Source organism: Triturus cristatus, chromosome 5_2 (genome assembly GCF_964204655.1).
Source record: "Triturus cristatus chromosome 5_2, aTriCri1.1, whole genome shotgun sequence".
NCBI lineage: Eukaryota > Metazoa > Chordata > Amphibia > Caudata > Salamandridae > Triturus > Triturus cristatus.
The window spans coordinates 445540295-445559940 of NC_140588.1; the positions used below are offsets into that span (position 1 = coordinate 445540295).

General features: G+C 47.1%; 1 non-coding gene across 1 annotated transcript; it reads left to right on the forward strand.

Moving 5' to 3' along the window:
* The first annotated feature begins 5131 nt into the window (after nucleotides 1-5131).
* Nucleotides 5132-5315, forward strand: LOC146823130 (U2 spliceosomal RNA). Its single transcript, XR_014962313.1, has one exon. It is a non-coding gene; the product is annotated as a U2 spliceosomal RNA (small nuclear RNA).
* The last annotated feature ends 14331 nt before the right edge of the window (nucleotides 5316-19646 follow it).

A 19646-nucleotide genomic window follows, 5' to 3' on the forward strand; every position in this document is an offset into this window, starting at 1 on the left:
CCTCCAGCATCCAGACACTCCCGGATGGCTTCCGAGACCTCTACCAAGGCTAATTCCGTACTGTGAGCGGCCCTAAACCCTGACTGTGCCGGGGGCAGGAGGCCTGCACTTTCGACAAACTCAGTGAGTTGTTTAATCACAACCTTCTCACAGACCTTAGCTAAGCTGGGCAAGAGGGAAATAGGTCGATAGTTCCCTAAGTTAAGGGGGTTTAAAGAAGACTTCTTTAAGAGAGGAAGAATCTTGGCCTGCTTCCAGCCAGCCGGGACGCAAGCTTTCTGTGGGGACAGATTGATAATACCGTTCACTTCGGCATTAATAGTCTCAGCGGCTGCTGCCAACAGTCTGGCTGGACAAAGGTCCGCAGGAAACCCTGATTTCAAGCCCCTTAGGAGTTTGAGAGAATCAAGCAGGTCCACGGGGCTGAAAGCCTGAAGGTGGTGAGTAGGGTGGGCCCTAAGGCACTATCACAAGGGATAAAAGAAGCTTGTATGGTACAGATCTTATCTCTGAAGAAACAGGAGAGATTGTCACACCAGGAGTCAGAAGAAGGAGACGTATTTGCTTGAGCGATAGGTGACATGAATTTCTGGACAATAGCAAAGATTTCCTTGGCATTATTGTTAGCAGAGTCAATGCGAGCTGAAAAAAAATACCTTTTAGCATGGATTATGGCCTCGTAGTAGGTCTTTTGTTTGCGCTTAAGTTGTAGCTTAGCAGCTGGACAAAAGTCGCTGCGGCGCCACCTCTGCTCCAGGACTTTGCAATCATGCTTGAGCATTTTAAGTTCCGGGGTGAACCAAGGTTTAGAGAGAGACTCCCTGGAAAGCCTAGGAGGGTTAGACGGAGCTAATATGTCCACAGCACTAGTCACCCAGTCTGTAAATCCCGCAAGACCGCCCTCAAAATCACCCCAGAGGGGAGGCCTAGAGGCATCCAATGCATGGTTGAACACCAGCGGATCAATTTTCCTGAAAGCTGGTTTACGGTGGCATCTAGCCGGGGGTCAGCATTAATGATTGCACATGAGAAATAGGTAAGGAAATAGGGAACCGGGCAAGGGTCTTCCACCTCGATGGAAAAATTGGTGCATATGGGATCCAGAATGTGACCCGCTTGGTGGGTGGGACTACTTAGCCACTGAGAGAGTTGAGCAAGGTTAAGAATATTCAGAAAGTCGGACACATCCCTGCCCTCTACCTGGTCAAGATGAATATTAAGGTGACCTAAAACAATATAGTTAGAAAATCGGAGAGCCAGAGGGACAACAGTGTCACCAAATGACTGAAGAAAGGCCCCGGCGAATACGAGAGGCCTGTAAATCAGAGAACCCCCCAGGGTGAAATGGGCCGAGAAGCGAATGCTAAAATCAAGTGCTTCACAATCCCCCATATGGTGATATCTCCCCTAAGCAACTCCCACTTGTTACTGTAGATAATAGCCACTCCGCCCCCTCTTCCCTCTGGGCGATCTGCTCTCGCAATTTTGTAGCCCTCAGGCGTGGCCAGGGAGACAATGGGATCTGACGTGGCATCTAGCCAAGTCTCTGTGATGAACAGCAGGTCCAAAGGTCTGTCAACAAGGAGGTCAAAAACGACCAAATAGTGCTTCCTGAGGGAACGGGCATAATTAGGGTGGCCAATATGGGGGAGGCCTTCATAGGCCTCTTAAGTGAGATGCTAGTGGGTGCCAAGTTGATCGACCCCACACCAAGCTTGAGAGCACAAGTTCCACAAGTAAAAATATTACATATAGACAAATCACAAATACCTGGATGGGTGCAGGGGACTGGACGAAGATTAAGCAGAAAGTCACTAGTATAGCGCAATCTACCCAACAAACAGGGGGCCCGGCTGGCAGAGTTGCTGGCGCTGGCCCCTTTCGGGACGCTGACGGGCGCAGGCGGGCTTGCCTTAGGCGCGCCCGCTGCGCGACCACTGAGCGCGCATTTTTATGTTCCCTGCAGCCACTAAGATTAGAGCGTGTCCTACCCAAGATGGCGGCTCTCAGTGGCGTGCAAGGGGACCAGGAAGTAGATTCCCACCTGACTACAGCATCAAATTCAGTTACAGTTATGAAGGTAAATGAAACAAATGCTCGTTTGTATTCAGAGTTTAAAAAGTAACATCAGATTTTAAAAACACATAAAACAAATGCTCGTTTTTAAAAAGGGTAAAATCAAAGGTAGAGATGTGCAAAAATAGCAGTGAAATCAGAGGAACAAGAGTGCAGTGCAACGAACCCCTCAAGATGCCTGCGACCACGCAGTGCGCATTTTTATGTTCCCTGCAGCCACGAAAACTAGAGCGCGTCCTACCCAAGATGGCAGCTCTCAGTGGCGTGCAAGGGGACCAGGAAGTAGATTCACGCTAGACTACAGCATCAAATTCAGTTACAGTTATGAAGGTAAATGAAACAAATGCTCGTTTGTATTCAGAGTTTAAAAAGTAAAATCAGATTTTTTAAAACACATAAAACAAATGTTCGTTTTTAAACATGGTAAAATCAAAGGCAGAAATGTGCAAAAATAGCAGTCAAATCAGAGGAACAATGGGAGCTTGGGGGGCAGCCGAGCACAGCGAGGTCTGCCTCCCGGGCAGATTGGGAGGGGGAGGGGGGGGAGTGGCCGTAGCGGCCATTTTGTGAGTTTGGGCTGCATTTTGGGATAGCCCAAATGCAGCCCAATTACGGCAAAAGTAGCCCAAGGGCTATATAGGCTAGTTGCGCGCCTCCCCAGCCACCATTTTAAGTTTGGTGACCTGGTGGCTGGGAGCGCGGGGAGTAGGAAATATTTTCTCTCACGGGCAGGCAGAAGGTGAGGCGGTAACTCGTTTACATTTCGGCGGACTGCCGAAACGATTAAAAGTTAAATGCAACGCGGGAGCAGTGGGGACTACGGAACACACTCGCCCCGCGTTTTCTCAAGTGGTTCCTCTTCTTGGGATTCCAACGAATTCGGTGGAAACAGCGGGAATTAGCGACGGCGGGGCTTCGTATGGGCGGGGGCGGGGCGAGCTCCGGGGGACAACCGGCGACGAGCTACATCTGGGGACGGCCGCTCCGGGGGCAGGGGAGGGGAAGAAGTGTTCCCTAACACGAGACGGCATGAACAATAGCTTGCAACTGGGGACGAGAAAGCGAGCTAGACAGTCACGGCTTTGAAAACGCTCGCATACAGGGGTGGTCTTGTGAGGCTGACAGTCCCAGTGACTTGTCTGTGTATCTGATGCTTCAGCTAGGTGAGTGCTTCCCCAGCGCTTTAGAACCATGACCCCATTTGATTATGGCAAACTTTCACGATTCGCATACCGTTGCTGGATATGAGAGGGGGATTTGGAAGGTAAATTCAGCATTTGAATTTACAGCAAAAACGGCGGGAACGCGAAGAAAAGCTTGGTGGGGCCGCTCGGCTTCGATGGTGGAGCGCGCAGCAGCCAGGGAGGGTGGGGGGGGGGAGCACGGCGTGGGGGGTTTTGTCGGGAGCCGGCGGGCAGGGGGTTTCCCGCTACCGGCGGTGGGGGAATCAGGCGGACGGCGGGGAGTGCAGCAAGGGGGACCCCCAGGCGCGGTGGAAGTCGGTACTGGGATGGCCTGGACAATTTGGAGTTCTGGGCCGAGGGCGACCGGGTTTAGGGGGTCTGGCCGGGGGACGAGGGGACAGGGGGTGCAGGGTGGGGGCGGGGCGTGAGCGGTGTGGCGAAGGAGGGGTGGAAGTCCGGGGGTGAGGGCGGGGGACGATGGGGGGGGGCGGGGGCGAGCGGACAGGGGTGGGGTGGTCGGGTAGGGGGTTTGGAGCGTCGGGGGGGGACAGGGACGGAAACGAGAGGGAGGTGGGGGATTGGAGCGCGGTGGGTCGGGCGTGGGTAGCAAATACGTTGGGGGCCGGGAAGCGAGGCTGGGAGGGGAGTCGGGAGGGTGGTAGGCCCAGCACACCAGACTACTTCATTTCTTTCCAGGCGGGAGACCGACAGTTTGACCGGCGCGGGGTGCCAGACTTGGTAGGGCTGGGAGCGGCTCGATGGCACCAAGGAGAAGGGAGGGTGGAGCCTTGGGCGGCATATCCTGTACCGGCGAGGGATCCCGGCGCGGCTGGCATAAGTAGGCCCGGTACGGGCTCGCCAGCCCCAACACCCACGGGGTCACGGCGCCCCGGGGACCATCGGCAGAGGAGCACCACAGCGGAGAATGTTTGTTGACCACTCCAGCAGTTGGCGCCACCAGCGGGGAGCGCTGGGGGTGCGGGACAGGAGGGAAGACGGAGTTGCGTGAGGGGGACAAGGGAGACAGGGGGCCGAGTAATGTTGTGGCTAGTTTCTTGCAGGTGTCACGACGCCAGGCGCGGCCCACGGGTCGGACATCGAGGTGGGAAACAGCTCGGCCCCCAGGACAGGACGCCGGGAGGAGCGGCGGACAGAGGCACTGGCGCCAGGTAATAAACATTTGCTCGGGCGCCCAGTGGTGGTTTCCAGAGGGGTGGGGGGGGGTCGGGGGGAGGTTGCACGAGGGAGAGTACGTTATGGATGTGGCAGTAGGCCAGGAAGGCGCAGAAACAGGGGACGAATGTAAGACCGCGGAGAAGGGACGGTCAAGAAAGAGGCAGCTGATGCAAGGACAGGGGAGGGGCCCGGCTAGCTCAGTCGTTAGAGCATGTAGACTCTTGATCTCAAGGTGTGGGTCGAACTCCACAGTGGGCTCACACAAAAAAAAAAAAAAAAAAAAAAATCAAGTGGAAAAGGAGGAATTGAAGAGCACACGGTTACCGTTTATGGGGGTAGCGAAGCCCTTGGGGGGCATTGGATGTTGGTAACAAAACGAGGTTTGGAAGGAGGAGTATGTGGAAATGGTCAAACTCCGGCATAGGAAGGTCAGGGAAAAGGAGGGTTCCGAAGAGGTGGAATTCGAGTGGGCAAGGAGGCTTAAGGTGCCTGTGACGATAGGGAACCGGACAGCGGCTTTTCTCATTTTGACAGTGGGTACGGTGGGGAGCTTTCAGGGAGGTTAGTGGCCATGTGTAAATACAAGGCAGTCATACGGAAAGCGCAAATTACAAGGGGGGGATATGCCTGGGCTCAGTATGCTGAGGAATTCCGGGCGCGCATGGCGTGGGATACGGCAGCGAAGCGGGGAGAACATACCATGGGGCTCGCGGGGTCGGTGAAGACTATTTTTACGGCCAGTTAATATCTGATGCGCCCTCTATCTGGGGACCATATATTCAATTGATTTTTGGAACAGGGAGATGGAATAGGAGATGGCTCTGTCCAATCCACGCATCAACCTGGTATTGCAGTACCTCCAGGAATGGTGCAACACAAAAGCAGCCACGGCAGGTGGGAGGGGGGCTGAGGGGCCTGGGCCCCAGGGCGCTTAGTACGGTTAAGGTGGGGAAGTTGTGGGGTTATCCGGACAGGACGAGCGCCGCTGGTGTAGTGGTATCATGCAAGATTCCCATGCTTAAAATAAAAAAAAAATAAAATAAAAAAAAAAAAAAAAAATATATATATATATATATATATATATATATATATATATATAAAAGCAGTGGCGGAGTGACTACGGTTGGGGGTTTCTGGTGGGGTTTAGTTTGGTGTAGGACGGTACGAGGGTGCGGAGAGGGGCAGTTACGTTGAAATTGGCGCAGGAGCGCCCACAGGTGGAAAATGCGAAAATGGATAAGGAGGTACAGGAGGGCCGCAGGGCGGACCCCTTTCAGGAAATGGCTGTTGCATAAAGTTGATGGGGTCACCCATGGGAGTGGTGCCGGAAAAGAAAAAAAAAAAAAAAAAAGAAAAAAAAAAAAAAAAAACCCGAGCAGGGGCAGTTTTGGCTGATACAGCAATGGTCATGGCCCAAAGGTGGGTCGGTCACGGAATTTATTGAGGAAAGTGCGGCCACTGTGTTTTACTCCTCTGTTGACGTGGCTATGTTACTGGTGGTGACCACGGGCGCAACAGTGCAGATGGCAAAGTGCGACATGCAGTCAGCTTTCCGGCTGCTGCCAGTTCACCTAGATGACTTGGAGCTGTGGGGCATACAATTCGGCGGTCACTGGTATGTGGACAAAGCATTGCCGATGGGCTGCTCCATGTCTGGCGCACTTTTGAAGTTTCGGCACGTTCCTACAAGAGTTAGTTACGGAACGGACGGGTCACCAAGGCGCGATGTGGGTCTTGGATGACTTCTTTTGTGTCGGCACCTCAGACTCCGCGGACTGCCAGAAGGGCTGGACAGTTTCCCTGAGATCATGAGGGAGATGGGTGTGCCATGGGCACTGGGGAAAACACGAAGACCCAGTATGGTACTGGCTTTTCTAGGCATGGATCTGGGTCCCGTTTGGTGGAGGCATGCCTTCTGGTGGATGCAAAGCGAAACATGTTAGAACTGCGAGCAAGTGTGTTGACGCGACAGAAGGTGACGATTGGGGGCATGCAAGGGTCGCTGGGCATCTCAATTTTGCCAGTAGGGTGGGTAGAGTAGGGCGGACGTTCGGGAGGCGACTGGGGAGACCAGTGGAGAGGCAGAGGCCCCCACACTAGCCTGTTCGGCTGTCAGCGGGGTGCGGGTAGCCTCGAGAATGTTGGCAGTTTTTACGGCACCAGTTAATGGGGTGCGTTTGATGAGGAACGTGGACATTGGTGTGGAATGTGCGGATTTTCTCAGATGCAGAAGGGAGCAGGGGATTTGGGCTGTACTGGCAGGGAAGGTGGTGCGTAGAACCCTGGCCCGCAGAACGGGTGGAGGGAGGCAGGAGCATGGCTTTCTGGGATGTCTTTTCCTGGGTGGTGGCTGTCACGCGGTAGGGGGGTTTCCGTTAGATCACAAGAAGGTCACGTTAGGAGTGACAAAATGGCAGTGGTGCAGGGGAGCAACAGGCAAGTCGGCACGGGACGAGCAGGTGCTCGAGTGGTTGAGGGTTTAGGGGCGGGGGCGTTGAGGCATGATATGACGTTCCACGCGGTGCATGGGCTAGGCGTGGTCGATGACATTGCGAATGCCTTGTTTAGTTCACAACGCGGGAGATTCGGTGGGCTCGCCTAGGACGGGACGGGACTCTGATCGGAATGATGAAATAGTTATGGGAAGTGGGCAACACCTTAGTCGGCGCCTTAGCCCTGGTTACGAGGTCAGCATACCGGGCGGCATGGGAGGAGTTTGTCCATTCAGAGGCGAACGGGCGGGTTCCCGGGGTGGCAAGACAAGAGGCGGTTTGCAGTTCATATTGGCCTTGGCGGCAAAGGGTCCGTCCGAGGTGACGATGGGGCAAGTTGGCGGGGGTCGGTTTCGTCGGGAACTGGTTATGGGGAGGTCTCTTTCGGGGCGGAAGGTTTTAGTAGTTGGCTCTGAAAGGGGAAAACGGACCACAAAAAGCGAGCTGGGATGAGGGTGCGTTCGCCACCGGTTGCCCTTTGCGGTGGGTTTTGCGTCGGAAATCTTGCTCGGGGGGTTGGGGGACTTGGTCTGTTCACATAGCTGGGGGCGGGGCGTGAAGGCTTCGTACTGCGGGCGGTGCTGCATACAGCAATGAGGAGACGGGTTATCGAGGAGAAAGGTTTTTGGCACGCATTCCTTCCACATTGGGGCGGCATCAGGGGCACAGGCGAGGGGTTGGGAGAGTAGGGACATCAGGAAGTTGGGCGGGTGGTCATCGAATTGTTATTCAGGTGCAGCAAAAAAAAAAAATAAAAAAATAATGATAATGTTTAGTTGGGGTTTTTTCCTGGTTTTCATTCTTGTTTTCTTTTCAGGTTCGGTTATGGGACCCCTCGCCAGGGAGATGGCCATCGGGATCGTGGGGTATTCTTTTGTGAGACGGGCGCGGGTACAGGCCCGGGAGAGTTATTTTGAGGACAGCTTGGGGGTCCAGACAGACTTATCCTCTGTGGCATGGCGGAGTAAGGGCCTTTTGGAGCGGGAAGGAATTTGTGCCAGTGGGGAACGTATTTTACGGGCGGGAAGGGGCCCGTTTCTGTTGGTATTACAGTTGGGGGAGACTGACAGGGCAAGGGAGACAGGTTGGCACTGAGGCGGTTTATGTCAAAGGACCTGGTATGGATCAGGGGGAGATGGGTGGCGTTTTCCATTGTCGGGTCGGAATTTGTCCCCTGGCGGAGTTGGACGGGGGCGGTAAGCCTTCGGGCAGTGGATTAAGTGAGGAGGAGGTTACCCACGGAGATGGGGCGGTTTAGTAGTTATGTGGGGATAGGACGATTGGCTTATGGGGACATCTGCGGCGATGCGCGAGTGCTGTTCAGGGACGCTGGGGTACACTTGTCGCGTTGGGGATTGCCCCGGTACCGCTTGGAGTTTGAGAGGTTTTAGCACGGTTGCTAGGGGTTTTACATGCGTTAAGGTTCACATGCGGTCCCGGGGGGATTGGGGGGGGCAGAAAAAGGGGAGGAAGAGGCGTATCCGCCTACACTCCCCCCCCTTGTTTCTGGGTGGCGGGGTGGTTGACAGTTGGCCGGGATTGGCTAGAGTTTGTTGTTATAAGTTTGGTAGTTTGGGTCCAGGAACAGGGAAGGGGAAACAGTTTGGATAAGTTTAGATTAGAGGTTGGATAGTTACAGTTGCACAGAAGGCAGGTAGGGGTTACGGTCAGGGGAGTTTGGGAGTGGGAAAGGCTACATGGTGTAGGATTGGGTTAATTGTTGGTTATGGAATGTTATGTTGTATTTTGGGGGATGGGGGAACTGATGTTGGGATCGTAGGGGTGGGGGAAGGAACAAGAGGTCAGGAAATGATTGTATAGCGAGGTGTTAGTTTTGTAAGGCAGTGGCCAAGGAGTTAAAATTGTGATATTCACCTGTTTCAATAAAGCGGCCTTTTTCACACACAATAAAGTAGTCTGGTGTCGGCTTGCCCCCCCACTCCCCCTTAATTCCCAATGGGAGCTTGGGGGGCAGCCGAGCACAGCGAGGTCTGCCTCCCGGGCAGATTGGGAGGGGGAGGGGGGGGAGTGGCCGTAGCGGCCATTTTGTGAGTTTGGGCTGCATTTTGGGATAGCCCAAATGCAGCCCAATTACGGCAAAAGTAGCCCAAGGGCTATATAGGCTAGTTGCGCGCCTCCCCAGCCACCATTTTAAGTTTGGTGACCTGGTGGCTGGGAGCGCGGGGAGTAGGAAATATTTTCCCCTCCCGCCCACCCTAATGTTTAGGGGTGAAGGGGCGTAGTTTTAGGGGTGTGGGATGTCGTTTGAGAAGCCTGGTGGGCAGCATTTGTGGGAACAGGTGCATAGGGGCAGTTGGCTGTATTGTCGCTTGGAACAGGTGCAGGCGGGGTGGTTGACAGTTGGCCGGGATTGGCTAGAGTTTGTTGTTATAAGTTTGGTAGTTTGGGTCCAGGAACAGGGAAGGGGAAACAGTTTGGATAAGTTTAGATTAGAGGTTGGATAGTTACAGTTGCACAGAAGGCAGGTAGGGGTTACGGTCAGGGGAGTTTGGGAGTGGGAAAGGCTACATGGTGTAGGATTGGGTTAATTGTTGGTTATGGAATGTTATGTTGTATTTTGGGGGATGGGGGAACTGATGTTGGGATCGTAGGGGTGGGGGAAGGAACAAGAGGTCAGGAAATGATTGTATAGCGAGGTGTTAGTTTTGTAAGGCAGTGGCCAAGGAGTTAAAATTGTGATATGCACCTGTTTCAATAAAGCGGCCTTTTTCACACACAATAAAGTAGTCTGGTGTCGGCTTGCCCCCCCACTCCCCCTTAATTCCCAAGGGCGTAGTGCAACGAACCCCTCAAGGCATTATTCACAGATGAACCCCTCAAGGCAGAATCCAGAGATGAATTATAGTTTCCATCTTGAAATTGTGATATATGATGAATTTGTTTTAAATATCTTAAGCTTATTATAGGACGCGTTTTCAGAAAAGCTGACTGGTGTAAGTATGTTTCCAGAATTGCTTGTTGTGTAGAAAAGACTAATTCTCTTGGGATACAAATGAGTCTAGAATGTGGGAACATTTTAAAGGAGGAGGAAGATAGTTCTGAAAAAGAGCTGCATAGAATTCTATAGAATAAGTCTGAACAGTGTCTGCTGTTATAACTGCCATTTCTTTAGAAAATGTCTTAAACGGTCCGCCCAAATATGAAGGACAGAATTGTTTCTTACCTGATGAGTTTGAACCTCTATGTGCTCTTCTTGAGCCCAGATTACGGAAAGTCCTTCCTCGTTGTGGGTCAAATTGGGGTCGAAAGCCTGGTGATCCTCAATGGAAAGAGCCTCTGTAATTCTGATTTCTGTTGAAGCAGCCAGCAAAGTGGCCCCTGCCTCTGCCTGCCCTAGCAAAAGCCGGTTGTACGAAAGCTCTATGAAGTGATTGCTGTGCTTTAGCCAAAGATGCATATTTACTTAACCCTTGTGTAATAATAGTCCCTCAGTTTTAACTCCAGGATCCACCAAAGCCACGTTAGGTAACTTGGGATCTATTTTCAAAAGGAAACCCTTCAGCCTTCCATGTGTAATGGCAGAATTGGCATTACCCCAAAGGCATAGGGTCCACATGGATAATTCTTCAGCACATATAGCAGAACTGTCTAACCTTGTGCCTTCTAAAAGATCTAATATGTGATATAAGGGGAGCTATAATGTCCAATATTTTATCTTGACAATAATTAGATCAGGCTTTATCCTCTCCTTTACTAGGGTCTTTAACTCTTAAACCGCGGCGCAAATTCCGCCGCGGTGCGAGAGTTTTATTGAGTGGGTGGGGCCGCGTCGGCCAACGGACGTACGCAGCACTACCGAGGTAGTGCTTGCGACGGCTGTTGGCCGACGCGCGTATGCAACAGGTTAACAAATTCAGAAAAGGAAGTTAGCATGTTCTGACCCATTGAAGGGGTAGAAGCGATGTTGGAGGGTAAAAAAGTCCTAGGTCATTCCAATATTAATTTGACCCTGGTTTGTTTACCTAAAGCCAAATGTATTCTCCTACATGATCGGTAGGTAACCATTCTGTAGAATAAGGATGAAGGATTAGTTCGGGATCGAACATTGGTTTGCCCCTCTGAATCCAACACTAATTTCTTGTTAAAATCTGTAAATTGAGGGGAGTGAAATAATCTGCGTTGCTTCTTCTTAGGATCGACTGAGAAATCTGAATCGTCCTTCTTGTCTTCATCATCATTAGAGTCAAGACAATATCTGTCATCATCGGTATTCTGCATATCAACAACCAAATTGTGTAGAAAATTCTTATTGCTAGATGCGATGTTCCCCTTGTTAAAAAGGAGAACTTGAAAGGATATCATCCTCATTCAATTGTGAGGAACCCTCACATACCAATTGCACATTTTTCGTTGACAATTTATGAGGAGGGACTTCATCTTTATTCGATGCAGACAAGTTATTTTTTACTCAAGATATTTTAACAGACATATTAAGTGCTCTCCGCTTTCTGCTTTCCCAAGCAGAATGGGCCAAAGTATTCTTTGACATCACATTTTTCACAGTGGTTTTAATTTCTTTCGTTAATTTTGACATGGAGGACGATACAGCTTGCTTAACCAAAATTGTATGAAAGAATTCGAATTATTACAAAATTCCTCACCCTCATAATCCTCATAAAAGGCTGAACAATTGACAGAATTCATTATAGAAGTTGTCAATAATATTTTTCTAAATAAATAATTTCTCATATATCTCAAGTATTTATAAGTACCTCTAAACACTCTAAAAAGAAAAAACGTCCTGCATGAGAATCCCTTATTGTGAAACAGAACTATGAAATAATAGCACTAAAGGGTTAACATTAAATTTCTTTTGGCTTTGAGACAAGAAAAGCCCCACCCACAAGGAAAAAATCACAAAGCAAAACTACTGAAGCGTCTCTCATCAGACACGGACGAATAACACAAGCCGCGCCCAGGGAAGGCGCTGGCCACTTCCCTGCCAATCGCTCCAAGGATGCACACTTGAAACTGCCTGTCTTGCTAGAGGCAATGAAGTTCCCGTATGATTCCCATAATTTTTACTTCCATTTCATGGGTAAAGACATAGTTTGATCAAACCTGGCCAGATGTACTAAATGGGCAAAATTGGTTTGTCTCCAGAAAAGTTATCTATTTCAAGTAGGAGCAGCTTGAGAAAGTTCTGAATAGAGCTAGGAGCTAGTAAAAAAAAACAAGAATTAGCAAAGCCAATAAATTTGACTCCGGCTGCCAGATTTGTGGCTTTATCAATGTTTGTTTAACTTTGTCATAGTTTTTGCAAACTGTTATTATTGAGGGAGCTGCCGGATCATCACCAATATTAAAATGTACATTGAATAAAAGCAAAAATATAATTTTCATTCCAGAAAGCACACATTGCCATAATAGGAACTACTTTGTGTGGGTATATGCCCCTTAGGAAGAAGCAGTGTGCCGTCAGTCACAGAGACCTTAGCCAATGGCTCAAGAGGACTGATCCATTGCCTCATGCTGTATACTGGACTGGGCAGGAAAAAGATTAATGACAGAACACCCAATTGAGGCTTGCTGAAAGTCCTTGTAAGTAAGTATATTATATACATAACTGGAGTAAAATCAAAAGGTTTGGGCTAACAACAGACCTAATAAGACTATGCTCTGTTTCAATGGAAATCTAAAGTAAAATAATAACCTGGGTTAATGAATAAATGCTACTAGGAATCTGATATCGAAACAATACAGGCAAATCATCTTTCTAATAAACACTTAAGGGACTTTTGGGGGGTGAATATGTAAATTTGTAGTAGAGAACTACTAACACTCATCATACAGAAACAAGACACACTCAAATACATATGGAGAAAACACCTTTGAACCTTGCATAATAAAGTTGTATTTTACATATAAAACTCAACACTGCATATGTGTCTGAACTTCTATATAATGGGTGTGCAGATGGATGCCTTCACCGGGTATGACTGTCTACTCAAGTCTTCTGCCTATAAGTCCTTAGCTTGTGCTTAGAGTTCCGCGGTCTTAAACTGAGTTTGCTGCCACAGTCCAGGCTCTGGCGATACAATTGTGTATTCTCATAGCAGAGTTGTAAGGAGAGCATTTTCATTCAGAAGAATCAGCAGTACTCTGCTTTTCATCCAGAGTTTAATTGTCTAGTATTTCCAAAGGTGAGTGACCCTCTCACGGAGCCACGTCATGTGCTCTAGAGTGCTCTTCCTTTACTTACAAGCCCATCGAGTTTCCTAATTAGATACATGCAAATCCTTCAGACAAAATGCAATTCAATAGTTCCTAAAAACAGACACTTGGGGTCGTTAACCTTCTTGCTGCGTCCATGATAGTTATTTAAAGCGTGATTCCCAAAAGAGGACACAAAATTTACTACCATAGGATTGTCCACTTTTGGAGTAAGGTTGTGCCTTTTTTTTAAATTTACTGAGGATTCCAGGAGTGCTCCTGGGAATTTCTCAGTCACAGTTCTTCCCTAGTAGTTCTAGATTTCTTTTGACATGTCACAAGTGAAAGCTTTGTTGCATACCGAAATATGGCTAGCGTACATGGCTGTGTGTTTATAAATGAGCATGTGACAAACATTTTAACTTTCACCGGGGAAAAATATTTTTGGGGGAGCAGAAATCCCTTTTCGTATACCCCACAATTGATCCAGGTGCTTCCCACCTTCCCAGACTTACTCCTGCTCTTGATTACATTTCTGACCATATTCAAATCAGAAAAGTGGCCTGCAAACATTTTTGAACATCAACAAACTGGAATGTTTGTAGGTGTTCTTCTACTTTTCAGGACCTCTCTCATGTGGAATTCCCACATTTCCCTCCAGGCGAGTAGATTTTCTCATGCATAACGTTCCACAATACGTGCAAATAAATCACTTTAGTCTGTAAATTCCTATAATTTGAATAGAAAATTAGTATTTACACCCCTGCAACAAACCATGTACGCACCCTAAACTCATCTTAGGTGTTTCAATGGCTTTAAGTAGTAATATAATTCATGTTTGTGTATCATTTGGATACAAGGTAAAGTATCTGTATGTCAGCAGATTGTTTAATTGTTTATACCATACCCTTGGGGTTAAATCCACCCATATTGTTATTACATTTCTAATTATATGCCCCTTATGTAGCTCACCTGCCAGGAAAACCCCTGACTCTCCAAAATGCACTGTTTAGTTGTAGGGCTTCATGTATTCAACCCTCCGAAAATACTTGTGCACACCCCCTTATTTCTAAAAACTCAGGATGTGCACTAACACATTCCATTCCCACAAAAGAACAGTGCTAGGAAGGGTGCTCTAGCAGGGAGGGAGTGGCACTTTTGTCAGTAAGAACCAAAATCCATAAAAAAAACTCTGATGGACAGAAGTAATGTATTCCATGTCCAAAATAATATGGGGCTCATTACAATATTGGGTGAATTTTTCCACCCGACACTGACTCGTTCATGGGACCGACCGACACCTGGTCGTCATTCCCGACAGCCCCATTAAGGCAACAGTGTTCGGTCGCATTCAGATATTTCACTATGGGAGCATGCATTACGGCCGTAAACCGTCCATAATGCATGCTCCCGTAGTGAAATGGAAGGTGCAGTTCATCTCTGCACCACATTGCAGGCACCTCAAGGTGCCTGCCACAAGGTGCATGGATCAACAGAGGGGCATCATAGGTGCCCCCTCTGCCTCCAACCAGAGGCCGTGCACCAGAGGGGGCCCTGATGGGGCCCCCTAACACATTTTCCGACATGGTTTCCATGTCGGACAGACCAGCATGGAAACCACGTCAGAAACCGTGCTCTTTCCGCCCTTGAGATTACAGGCCGCATTCCCACAAGCAGATGTTCTCTCCGAGCCAGTCAGAAGCCAGCCGAAATGACCGATCGGATTTTTTTCTGACCACCTCCATCAAAGTGAGGTGGCCAGAAAGGAATCCAACTGGCCCATTACGATGCAGCCCTAGCCTTTATGGGCCGTATCGTAATTGGCCGCTACATTGTTTTCAGTGACGATGAAGGTGCTTATACCTTTCTTAAAATTAATGAGCATTGGAGGGCATGGATGTGGAAATTATGCTAGTTCTTTGATCCCCAAACCTTGAGATGGGGATTATGAGCAAGAGATTGTTAGCAGACAAAAATATTCTGAGGGCAATATAAGGGACAGTTATGTTTAGTGAATCATTTTCTGACATGTACTTTTAGATACCGTTCTAGATTTTGGTCATCAAGTTATGTGAATGCCCTGCCATGTTTATGTCAAGTAGCACAATACGTATTATAATGTGTCATTTTAGTTTACATTTTAAAGTTTCTAAAGAATGGAAGTACAAATAAGTTTTGGTTTTTAAAGAGCGCTTAATACCACTTCTGCTTTTCCTATCTGCTGGTCAGTTCAAAGGCTCTTAATTTGCCAAATCATAAACAAAGCAATGATGAGGCCTCGATTTTGGTCGACCCGGAAAGGGTGCAATATTTATCAGACCCATGAACATCAATTCACCAAAATACCAGGGACAGCATAAGTGACAAAACAAAAACCATTTGACCATCAATTTCACTCACATACACATGTTTCTCACACATACACACACATTCACTCCTACACACTGCTTTCTCACATAAAAACACACCCACCCACAAGCATGCACACAACATACACTTAAAAGCATATTTTTTAATAACCTCAGCTGCCAGTGAAGGTCATATTCCAGCTAATTGTACAATGTTTCTTATTAGCCTAATAGTGAATAAGGAAACATTATTCACTATTAGAGTAATACAAATATTGAGAGCAAACAAAGAGAATGGAACCCCAGTCGACATGGAGCTGCCACTGTGTTCCAGGCACTGAATTTGCAGCCTCTGAGGCCCCCCGCAGCCCCCATGGTGCGGTGGGCCCTGAGCTCTAAAGGGCCCCTCAGCACAGTAGCCTGGTGTGACAGCTGAAGAGTCTGGAGGAGGGGGGCCCTCTATCTAGATTGCAGGGGGGACCCCTCAGTTTCGTTACGCTCGTGCTGTGGCAGGGGTAGCAGCCGTTGCTAGGGGTCTAAATGACGTCTATGATCACAAACAAACTATTTTAACACTGCAAGTATTGGAATTTATCTGGTGCAGTAAATAGTGAGTACATGCTTGTGGAAATTACTAATTAGAATATGCATTGGTACTTGATGAGAAGTTGCAAACCTCTTTTCCACAGGTGGAACACGCGCTAGCTTCAGCGCACTTCCGAAAATCGGGGAAAAGAATATTTAATACAACCCCGGTTGGTATGGTGAAAGCTGGTATGAGTGCCCTCGGCCTTTACATGGTAAATACACTCATTGGAATGAATATTTGATGTAGACTTGATTAGAAGCATAAATGGTTGATCCATATTTTTATTGAGGATTGAATAGAAAATTACCCTTCTATTTCTCTCCTTTCCTGCTTTTTTTATATAGCCCTTCTGCAACACAAAAGTATATGTCCAGTGAGGCGAGTGATTGAAACCCTATGCCCTGATGAAATTGCCACAATAAGGATAAATGGCAATGAAACATGTTGGCCTTCCTTACAAAGGTTAGCGACATATAGTGCTTTTATTTTGAGTGAACTCACTGGTTTGAATAAAGACGGTGACCTACAGTGAGTCTTCAAATCAATTTTAATATTGCTCGGAACACCTGTTCTCTGCAATACACTGGGTTTTTCTTTCTCTCTTTATGTTTATGGGGACAGCAAAGTTTCTTTTTGAATTTCTTTTCTTTGTCTGCGTACCTTTTCTTCACTGGACACTAGTTTTCTGATCCTTGTGAGTTGGCAACCAATGATGATAAAACGTGGGCATACCAGCGAGAACCAGCTGGCAGCCTTCCTGGTGTTGCGTACGTGAGGTGCCTTCTCACTTTTCACTTCTCACATCTATTTCTCTGATTACTTTTGTGAGTTGTGGTGATCTACATTGTGTGCAAAATATTGTTAGGTAACGGAGGGCAGTGTTGCAGGTCTTTTTAACTGAAATTTAAGAGGCCCAGGACTTCACTAATTTGGACGTGTTGCCAGTGGTTGGGGGAAATAGGTATTCCCAATAGTAGTGGAGGTCCTTGAGTTCAAAAGTGATTCCTCTTGATGCCAAGCCATTATTGGTTTTGATAGATGTTGAGTGGAGGGCGGCTGGGCAGTTCCCCTCTATAGCTCCCAGTTGAAAAGAGCAGTAAATAGCACCACATTACGATTATTTCACTTGCAATAGGGCATAGTATGCCTATTTTAGACTTTACCACACCAAAATCTGCATGCACTATTATTTACCAGGTATTTTCCATCCAGTACATTTCGGCAAGCTTTACCTGCCCAAAGGTGTGCTGAGGTAAGGTGTTTTTCGCACAACTCTCAATGTTGTTATGTACGGGAACAGGAATTACCGCGCGTGCACAGCAATCAGTCAGACAGGGACCTTTAAAACCTATCACCTGCAGATCACTGCATGTTTCAACAGGGAGTTTTCAGACTCTGAGGCATCTGTCCAACTGCTAATTTTAACACAATACATACCACGTGATAGGGTATGTATGTTTGAAAATAATTAATAGAATAATTCTTTATCAGCGACTTTACAAGTTGCATTAGCTTAATCCTTTTTTTTCCTAGCATGATCAACATGAAATGTGCTCTTACTTCCCAATATGATGTCATATTACTCAAAGCCAAGCTATGTTTGTTCTGGCAATGTTCCAAATGTTATATCTATTCAAAATGTGCTTTAAATATGCTTCGAATATTACCACAGTATCTCAGGATTGCTTATTTTACCACAGAGGCGTGGAGTGAATTTATTCTTGGAAAAGATAGTGGCAAATACTTGGAGCAGGTGTGAAAAGGTCAGTGTTTTAAATGACTGCTCCTTTCCATTTTCCCTAACCATTTCATACCGTAGTCAAACGACTTCCTGGAAATAACATACTTATGGTAAAATGACTGCTGGGAACTCAGAGCAAATCCATTCCGAATTGACTTTTCTGATATTGTGAGTTGAGGTTTTATCTAAGTGGCGCTTTAAGCTTAGGTTAGTTATATGTCTAATGTTGTCCCAGAGATCTATGCTTAAGCTGTAGATCATGTGTTGATGACAAACTCAACAGTTACATAATTCTTAGAGGCGATTCAGTGTGTTATTCTGTGCTAAACTAACCTCTGCTGGGTACGCTGTAGCTATGCAGTTCCGTACTTGTCCATTAATTTTTTCTTTTTCATAAAGTCATGTGGGCCTACTAACAAAATTGAATATTCATAAGTATATTTACTCACATGTATATTTACTCCTACATCTATGTGTAACTCTACATTTTGTATGCTATTAATCATTTGCAAGGGAAGATTTACACCTGGTGTAGGCTTGCATGTCTCTACCCTCTCAAACCAGGCGGTGGAGGCCCTAGAACAGGATTTACGAGTGTAAAGTAATTACTTGTAAATTTGCACATGCATGGTCATTTTTTAATAAAAGTGTGAGTATATATATATATATATATATTGCAGGCTCCTGTCCCAAAGGAACAACTCACTCACGAGGCTTCTGTATTCAAACCATATTTAATGCAAGGACGCGTTTCGGCGCTTAGCCTTCTTCTTGCTTGCTTTATAAATTGAACAGTGAACAGTGTTACCTGTCGTATTGATCTTTTTAAACAGGTAACTTACATCTGATTGGATGTTCAGCATTGACACAGACAGAGGACTACGGAGATTCGTAATTCATTAGTTTTCCTAAGAGCATGTAATTTCAGTTCTCCAGCCTGTATGGCTTTATCATTTTCACAATTAGCGCTCTTAATTGGCATGCTCCAAGGATACACAGTTCATTCTGCTGCATGGTAAATATTTACCGTCCCCTTCTGTGAAATGCGCTGTTGAAGTGCCTGATTACAGAGGCCTCTTGTCCAACCACTTGGTTATGCAGCACTCGAAGCAGGAGCCGGTTGAATAACCGTGTCACCAACAGCTGTAGATCACTGTCGACATGCGTCGGTTTCGGTGCCCAAATCCCTCGTGGCGGTGCAATGCGCTTGTGTAATACACGACGCTCCAAATCCACCTTTGGCGACTGCTGCACTCTTGAGGACGGGTGCGGAAAAAAATGGAGGTGGGTCCATTTACTAAATTGCAGGCTCCTGTCCTATATATATATAGAGAGAGAGAGAGATAGAGATATATATAGATATATAAATATAGATTTATAATTTAAATGATACAATAATCTAATTAAATATTTGTTCCTATGGGGTGTTAATTTTTTCTCTGCCTCAATTGTTTTCGATGGCAGTGTGTTGCAGCATCTATGAGTGGTGACGTTTGGTGCTTGAGTTACTCTACGGCTGACCTGGAGTACATTTACACATATTTTGTCACCTTCAGGGCTGTTGTAATTGTAGAGGTGTAGTTTGTGAATAGCAATGGTCTTACTCTTTTTTGGATGTGTGTTTGTATGAGTAGATCCCTCTCTAAACCCTTAAAATCCCCTGGACCCCTTCTATTTAGTGGTAAGTATTTCTTTCACATCCTCTAGCCAATCCCCAATGTCCATCCACGTTTATTGCAAAAATATATGCCTTTGTGTGTGGAGATCTCCATCATCTTGTAAGAGATCTCTACATAGAGAGATAGATGGAAGAGGCAGAGGTGAAGGTCTCGTATCTGGTGAATGATGTCAAATATGTCTCAAAAC